Here is a 9,139-nt window from a genome sequence, read left to right as displayed (position 1 = left end):
CACAATTACGATACGGATGCTTTGAAAATGGACGTTGGTGACCGACTTAAGTCACCATCAAGACATAGAAAAGATACTTTTTACTGCAAATTACGACGGAGCTACGCCATTTATTCGGGAAGAGAATTAACGACAACACAAAACTAAAATGAAAGTCCGCAAGACAGCCATAAAATGATGGTTCACCTATGGTCTTTCCTAAATACCTTTCTGTCCCCATTTTGCTGCCTTTAGCGCCTTTTCAAGATGTCTGTACTAAGAATGTATCAAGAGACCGGGTAGTCCTGGGTCGTCTTACAAACCCAGCTTTATATGCAGACCACAGTTTCCGAAATGGCGGCTTACGACCCTTAGGAACCGTGAAAGTCTTCCTGTCTCAGATACATTTTATAGCGTGTATACAGAGTGACAGTTATTGAACGATATGAAATAAAATCGTCATAGCTTTTGAACGGTTTGCGTTAGGACGTTCAAGCTGCCAAACTGTACTGTTGGCCACGGGGCACGATGGGAATTAGTATGCGCGTGAGTGCGTGGTTTAACGATGAAGCCCACTTTCATCTGGATGGGTTCGTTAATAAACAAAATTGGCGCATAGAAACTTCCCCCAGGCTGTGGCTAAGCCACGTCTCCGCAATATCCTTTCTTCCAGGAGTGCCAGTTCTGCAAGGTCGCAGGAGAGCTTCTGTAGAGTTTGGAAAGCAGGAGACGGGGTACTGGCGGAAGTAAAGCTGTGAGGACGGGGCGTGAGTCGTGCTTGGGTAGCTCAGATGGTAGAGCACTTGCCCTCGAAAGGCAAAGGTCCCGAGTTCGAGTCTCGGTCCGGCACACAGTTTTAATCTGCCAGGAAGTTTCAAAATTGGCGCATTATGTGACTGAGGAACCGCATTTCACGATCGCAAAGTCTCTTCACCTTCAACAGACGACTGTGTGGTGCGCAGTGTCCAGTCACGGAATAATCGGTGCGATATTTCTTGATGGCACGGAGACTACAGAACGCTACGTGAAGGTTTTGGAAGTTGATTTCATCCCCATTATCCAAAGTGGCCCTGATTTCGACAAGATTTGATTCATGAAAGACGGAGCTCGACCCTGTCGAAGCTGAAGAGTGTTTTATGTCCTGGAGGAGCACTCTAGGAAGCGTATTCTGTCTCTAGAGTACAAAGAGGCCATTGGCACGGAGGCCTCGATTGGCCGCCATATTCTCCGCATCTGAACACATGCTACTTGTCTACGCCACATCATCGCCAATGATGGCAGGCGAATGGGAAATGTCATAACCTAAGCCCGAATATCTATAGTGACATTTACGTAATGGACGGAAACTGTAAGGCATGTCTTAGGAAATCGTCTGAACACTGGCGTGAGTCTGTCAATAGAAGAGCTTGGCGGCCGGAATCTGTTAACGAGGGCCCCGTGGTCGGCAGACCGAGGGTCTCTCTCTTCGGGACACACTGTAGCTTCCTTACCATAGCTTCCTTACCACTGCGAGAACGTGCCGATCTGTTCAGTACAGAAGTCTTGGAATGGAACTGGCCCATTGAAAGGACCCCATTCTCGATTATGGTCGCTCGTCTGTGTTGCGTTTACGTGACTGCATGTTATGGCCCTTTCAAGATTGTGGAAAAGTATTTCAACCAGATAATTTGCTGTCGTATTTCACGTTGTTGTCGTGTTTCTTCCCAGGTTTCATGTTGTTTATCTCAGTGTTCTTCCAACTTCAAATAATATTTCAGGGTTAACGGTATTATTAGATGATTTTCTCTTTCTTTCATACATGGATCGGCCGATGTGGCCGAGCAGTTCTAGGCGCTTCAGTCTGGAACCGCGCCAGCGTTACGGTCGTAGGTTTGAATCGTGCCTCGGGCATGGAGGTGTGTGATGTCCTTAGGTTAGTCAGGTTTAAGTAGTTCTAAGTTCTAGATGACTGATGACCTCCCATGGTGCTCAGAGCCAACCATTCATACATGGATGGTCATGTACAGACAAGTGGTCCGTCGAAAGATATTTGTATATGTAACATAACATTTTGTATTCAATTTCTGAACAATATAGTAAGTGTTCATGTATTCTGAGATTCTTACGAACTGGATCTACTCTCCTCTGACCTTTATTAGAGTTAACCTACACGTGTTTCATATCTACGTTCTCGAACACACTACCTTCACTTTACCTAAATTTAAAGCCGAAAAATAATAAACTGCCTTCATCAGTGAGGCTTTTTTTTTTTCAAATGAAATTTTGAGATGCGCAGTTAAGTTCGCGTTACTATGCAACTTGAAGGCAAATGCTTTCGAAACAGAGACTTAAACAAAAAATTCTGCTATCATACCAACTCAGATATTTTCCACGTATCAGGTGTCGTGAGATACAAAGTGCAAACGCATTTCACTGTATGAATAACACCTAAAAGATTAATGCATGTATATAGTGAGTGGCTGCATGACCTTCGTTTTTTGTTGCAAGGATTAAAGTTTCAGTTTTTTCTTGTTTAGCTTTTGCTAAACTCCCTTTTAATTATTCCATTGCGCTTTAAGAACTAGCCACTATGAAAAAAAACATAAAAAACTTAAAAATTTCTGATTTCGTTAATGTACGCATGGGTCGGATACTATAAGAAGGGTTGATGTTTCACTTCATATTAAATGGGCGTCATAGTCTCTTACGAACTCACAGGTTAAATCATGAAATAGTGCAAGGATCTCAGTCGAAGGAAACCTTCTAGGGCGCATTTTGCATTTCGGGATAGACAGATGAATTCCAAAGAAATGTAAGGGTGGAAAGACTCGCCGAAATAGTGATAAGTAATTTGAAAAGCAGTGACAGCTTTCATCACTGGCATTAATGCTTATAAGTTCTTAGTAATAGGAACAAATAGAGGTCAAATGGTGTTTCACAAGGCATAGAAGATTGAAAACTGAAAAAATAACAAAACGTCGCAAATAAAAGAATTTACATTAATGTTCTCTGTGTTATGCAACCGTTTTATCGGAAGCACTCCCTCAACGTATATAAAATAGTAATGCAATGGCCCATTCGATCAAAATAATTAATCAGTTCCAAGAAATGTGATATGAAAGTAGTACTAGCAATTGTTGGTAGTTGACTACTTTCATGAATAAGAGAACTTTGAAAGCAGATTGGGATAATGCTGCCGGCCGCTGTGGCCGAGCGGTTCTAAACGTTTTAGTTCGGAACCGCACTGCTGCTACGGTCGCAGGTTCGAATCCTGCCTCTGGCATGGATGTGTGTGATGTCCTTAGGTTAGTTAGGTTAAAGTAATTCTATGTCTAGGGGACTGACGACCTCAGATGTTAAGTTCCATAGTGCTTGGAGCCATTTTTTTGGGATAATGCTACAGTGGCAAGGAGCTTTGGTGCAGTTTTCGGAAGAGAGCACCAGCGCGCACAGAGGCCAATGGCTCTCAGGCCTCTGGATAGTACTCTGTAGCGCTGCCTTCGGGTGTCTGAAGCACCATGGGCAAACACAGGCAAGTCGTCCTGTGGTGTAAGGACCCTCGCTGTCACCACTTTTACAAACCAGAAGTGATGTGAGAAGGAATGCTATTTTTAGCGAAATCCAAGAAGACATCATTGTGCGCAGAATTTATAAAAGCTATGTCTTCTCTGGAAAGCTCCAGATACCATAGATGTTACCTTGAAAATGGAGTTGCAAGTCACAGTCTTGGGATGCTTTGAAGGCGTGAGACGTCTCTGGAAACTGACTTCAGATAAACCAAATGTTTGTGCAACATAAGAAGTGCCGGGACTGGCTCATATGAATAAAATAGAGGCTACACAGAGAAGCTCGACAGCGTCGATGAGGATCCAGCTCACTGGTCACAAATAGAGATGGAAGGAGCGCAAGATGTCTTTTTCTAGTTTAAAATGGTAGGGCACACTTTACTGGTTAACCACCTAAAGAACAGCCGAGGGAAGGGGCGCAGCTTTTTCTAAGGAACATTTTTATTGGTTGCCTCTCAGAAGATCCGTAACTCAGCCAATACAAAAAGAGCATAAGGAGAACATGCGTAAATGCAAGTTTTCCTTTTAGCAAACGCAATACAATTGGTAGAAAATTACTTCTTAATCGCAGAGAGCTGTCATCGCTTCACCTCCATGAGCCTTCACCACCAGGATCCTCTTGCGAGAGCATATGTATCGAGGGATTTAGATTTCATACTATATGCCTTTAGCCATTGGTGAGGATCGTTTGTGTGCCACCAGTGACTTCAGCTTCCAGCTATAACTTGGTGAGGCCGAGCCGCAACTGCGAGATGACGTGTAGGGACATTAAACCTATTTTATACAGTTTCACAACTTCAAACTTCAATCTGCAGATCTGCAATCTGCAGGGATAAGTCCCTGCAGTCGCGCTATTCATCTGTGTCCTCAGTGGCTCAGGTGGCTAGAGCGTCTCCCATCTAAGCAGGAGATCCTGGATTCGAGCCCCTGTCGGGGCACACATTTCCAGCTGTCTCTATCGAGGTATATCAACCTCATCTGTCGGCAGCTGAGAGTTTCAATTAATTATCATTTATTCTAGAGAAGCTTCACGGTCATCGATGGTATCTGTTCTTTCGAGAACAGTTACTATCAAATGGCTCGGAGCACTATGGGACTTAACATCTATGGTCATCAGTCCCTAGAACTTAGAACTACTTAAACCTAACTAACCTAAGGACATCACACACATCCATGCCCGAAGCAGGATTTGAACCTGCGACCGTAGCGGTCACGCGGTTCCAGACTGAAGCGCCTAGAACCGCGAGACCACCGCGGCCGGCCAGTTACTATCTTCATATATTAATTTACAATTTATCTTTCATTCAGGCCATGCGTATATGTGTAAGTTTATATTTTGCAAGTTGGCTAGTAGCAACAATAAAAGCACATGATAGGAAAGAAGAGCAAAAATACAACTGGCACTCAGAAGTAACCCAGTAAAACCAAACTACTACACTTTCGTTCGTGTTGAATGCTTCCTCATTCAAAACTTAGTACATTATATAATAGTATATATAATTGTCCATTATTAATTGTCAGCACTAAATGTTTCTTAATGTGTTTGTTTACATACGTACATACGTACGAGGATTGACTGAAAAGTAATGCCTCCACCTTCGTAACTCTTCAACAGTTGGCAGCATTGGTATGCGGCAGGTACTGGCTTGTTCCGTAGCCTCTTCTCTACAGCTCCAGTTGAACGGTTGTGTTGTTACAGTGTAAAGTATTCACGGTAAATGATAACAGCCAAATAGTTGCAGGTATAAAGATTTATTAAAATTCCTGACAACGGTTTTGGTATATATAAATATACCTTCATCAGAAGTAAAATACACTAAAATCGCATCCTACACTGGAAATACATAAAACAACTGTGCCAAAGGCGTCGTCAGTAGTTAAAAGCTCCATTTATACAACATAATTATGGACAGAGGGTTGATGCGAACACAGCCTGTATATTTAGATATACCGAAACCGTGGTCAATACTTTTAATAAATCTTTATCCTGCAACTGTTTGGCTGTTATCACTTACCGTGAAGAATTTCAACAGCAGCTGTTTCAGCCATGTTTAAAAACTTGAGTGTAAAATATGGAACTCTACGCAGACGGTCAGTCAATGCGATTTAAGCAACGTGCAGTCTTTGAATTCTTGACAGGAGAACGTGTCACCCCAGAGAATGAAAGCAGTTTATGGTGACTGTGTTGATGTGAGTACAGTGCGTCGTTGGGCGAGTAAGATTTATGATGCTGAGGCGGCAACATCTGACCTGCATGACAAACAAAGAGTTGGATGTCATGTGACAGCTCAAAATGGTTCAAATGGCTCTGAGCACTTTGGGACATTACATCTGTGGTCATCAGTACCCTAGAACTTAGAACTAATTAAACATAACTAACCTAAGGACATCACACACATCCATGCCCGAGACAGGATTCGAACCTGCAACCGTAGCGGTAACGCGGTTCCAGACTGAAGCGCCTAGAACCGCACGGCCACACCGGCCGGCCCTGTGACAGCAACCACAGAGTTTCACAAGCGAAATGTTGTCAGATTGATTCAGGACGATCGTCGTACAACAGAGAAATTGCAAGCATAATCGGCATTTCAAATGAACGTGTGGGCACATTATTGCTTAGGCTTGGCTATCGGAAGATCTGTGCAGGATGGGTACCCCGGATGCTGACTCCTGAAATGAAAGGGCACAGACATGAAATTTGCCAGGAACTCCTCCCGCATTACGAGAAAGGAAGTGACGCCTTTCTCTATTCAATCAGGGGACATCATTATGCTTCTGATGAAGACGATGAGAGAACTGTGGTTGCGGAAACGGAGTGTCGACTCCTTCAATGACGACTTCAGAAAACTTTTTCATCGTTGGCAGAAATGTATCCAAATGGCTGGTGATTGAAGATCCCATTCTAAGGATTATTTCTAGGTATGATTTGTTAAAATATTCCCATCCAAACCCAATTAAGGAAAGCGGAGGCACTACTCTTCATTCAACCTTCGTATGTGCGTTGAAAGCCGTCGCAAGTCTGGGACGCAACTCGTAGCCAACTTCGGTGCTTTCTTTCGAACACTCTTCGCAGATTGGAACACTAAGCATACACACGTTTCGATTTTCATTCTTGTAGCGTGACGGAGTGAGGCGAAAATACATCTGTCAAAGCTAACACACATTCGTGGGAAAGAACTGTCTGCAGATAGGTAGATACTCCAATAGGAAGTAAGGTCTCTGAGCACTGACATATTTCTAATTGAATCATTTAATCACACTACGAACTCAATTCTCTGTAAGTTCTCTCCATATTATCCGTATTCATTATTTCTGCCAGTCAAACAGATTATTTTATTTCTATATAGTACCCTTTATAGACATAGTTCCTTCCTTTGTGTTTCTGTATTAAAATAATTCCTACAACTATTTTCATAGCAGTTAATTAGGCTTCCTAATGCTCAGAATTCCCCGAGTTACTTTGCATAACTGACACGCTAATATTCACAAAACTCTAGACGTGTCAAAATGTTAATTCTTAGACAGTTTTCCTGCATCATTCGCTGTTTGTAATCCAGTTTGTCATTCTTCCTGTGGGATTTTTTTAAAAAGTTTGAGCAACTGTTTATTAAAATCTTTATTTTCCCATTACAATACATCATACTGAAACAATCTGCATGCTGTTTCTGCCGTACAGTAGTCTCTAAAGATGTCTTAAGACGTAAGAACTTCAATTGATCCCTTGACTACTAGTTCTACGTGTCTGTACCACATTAAAATATAATGTAACTGTACTACAAACTTTGTGTAAAACGTTTATTTAGTGCTACACTCGCCAAATGCTAATATTCTGTCGCTTCTATGTTTTCTTCCTTTTATACTAAATGTATATCCATTGGGTTACCTTCTCACCGTGCGGTTCTAGGCGCTGCAGTCTGGAACCGCGAGACCGCTACGGTCGCAGGTTCGAATCCTGCCTCGGGCATGGATGTGTGTGATGTCCTTAGGTTAGTTAGGTTTAACTAGTTCTAAGTTCTAGGGGACTAATGACCTCAGAGGTTGAGTCCCATAGTGCTCAGAGCCATTTGAACCATTTTTACCTTCTTATTTAGCACCACACAATTAACAGAAAAAGTCCTTCTTTTCTTGTCACACAGACACTTTGCTGTAAGTAAATTGAATTGTGTCCTCAAATAAAAATGCCAACACCCCCTAAATTCCTGGTGATAAGTAGCGTGGCAAATCATGAACATCGAAATAACAAATGGAACAATCAGTGGTACGAGATAAATTGCTTAGTGGGCATGTTCAGTGCTTCGTCATGGCCGTAGCTATTGTTCGTTCTTACAAACTTTGTCCCAGACACATCCGAGAATCAGTTTTGTTACTTATTAACACGAAGTGTGATATGCTGTACTCGCTGCTCAGTTAACTGGCTTATTCGCCCAGAAAGAGAGAATTGCTGCCGATTGTAACTGCGAGCATGCTTCTACTTCAGACAACACGTACACTTGTATGTACAGTGAAAGCTGCCTGTTAAATCGCCACTTTCAGTGCGAGTTTTACGTTTTCTGTCTTTACTTTACGAGATAGTTATTGCAGAGATACTGTCGGCTACAGACAGAATTTTTGTAGTTTTCTCTGTGAGGATTGCTGGAATCCTTGCGTTTAGTTTCCTGTTGAGCGAGCCAGTCACACTGTGGCGTCATCACGAGAGGGCGTTGGGAGTTGGTTTCAAGTGAGTTACTCGGTAACGTGTTCCGTGGACAAGGCAAGACGCGCCTTTGATTAGATACCGATGGTCTCTGAATTGCAAATTGTGTGAGATACTTCATATCATTGGAGTTATCCGTAGACATTGCCTATCTCCAAAGTTGTTTCGTTAATCTTTCATGAGGTATCTACAGTCCCTGGTTAAATTTTTATTGATTCCCATTGCTAACTTACTACGAATACCGCGTTTCGTTTCCAAATCATTGTCTTTGAGAAGTCTTAAGTTTCGAGGCCTTGTATTGATTCTGACTTCACTGACTTAATCTAAAAAATACAGCCGGCCCGAGTTGCCGAGCGGTTCTAGCGCTGGAGTCTGGTTCCGCGCGACCGCTGCGGTCGCAGGTTCGAATCCTGCCTCGGGCATGGATGTGTGTGATGTCCTTAGGTTAGTTAGGTTTAAATAGTTCCAAGTTCTAGGGGACTGATGACCTCAGATGTTAAGTTCCGCAGTGCTCATAGCCATTTGAACCATTTTTAAAAAATACATTAACATTTCCCTTCATTTCTCGTTCTCAAATGCTTTGTTTCATGTACGGAATTTTGTTTCTATGATGCCTACGGGTTTACGGATGATCTAACTCGTTTCCTTGTGAGCTAGAGATCCCGTATTATCCTGTTCATTTAACGATTCAATGATACAGACTTTACCTCTTTACTTTGCATCACTGCGTGCTTATCTGGTATTTGACTACAATAACGAAGCCACTAATTTGGAAAATTATGCAATCGCACAAAGCCATAAGTAGGTTTTGCTATGTTGATTGATTCATTATTTATCACGTGGTACTTTAACATCAACGACAGTATCAAATATTCTTTGTTCTGGCAGAACCATAAGCGCCAGAACGAATATAAAGAACGAA

The 9,139-nt window shown here is 42.3% G+C and overlaps 1 non-coding gene across 1 annotated transcript; it reads left to right on the top strand.

Moving 5' to 3' along the window:
* The first annotated feature begins 754 nt into the window (after nt 1-754).
* Trnas-cga lies at nt 755-829 on the top strand. Its single transcript has one exon. It is a non-coding gene; the product is annotated as a tRNA-Ser (tRNA).
* The last annotated feature ends 8,310 nt before the right edge of the window (nt 830-9,139 follow it).

This window comes from Schistocerca americana, chromosome 4 (genome assembly GCF_021461395.2).
Source record: "Schistocerca americana isolate TAMUIC-IGC-003095 chromosome 4, iqSchAmer2.1, whole genome shotgun sequence".
In the NCBI taxonomy this organism is placed as follows: domain Eukaryota; kingdom Metazoa; phylum Arthropoda; class Insecta; order Orthoptera; family Acrididae; genus Schistocerca; species Schistocerca americana.
The sequence above is the reverse complement of the archived record's forward strand: the minus strand, read 5'-3'. Positions and strand labels throughout refer to the sequence as shown.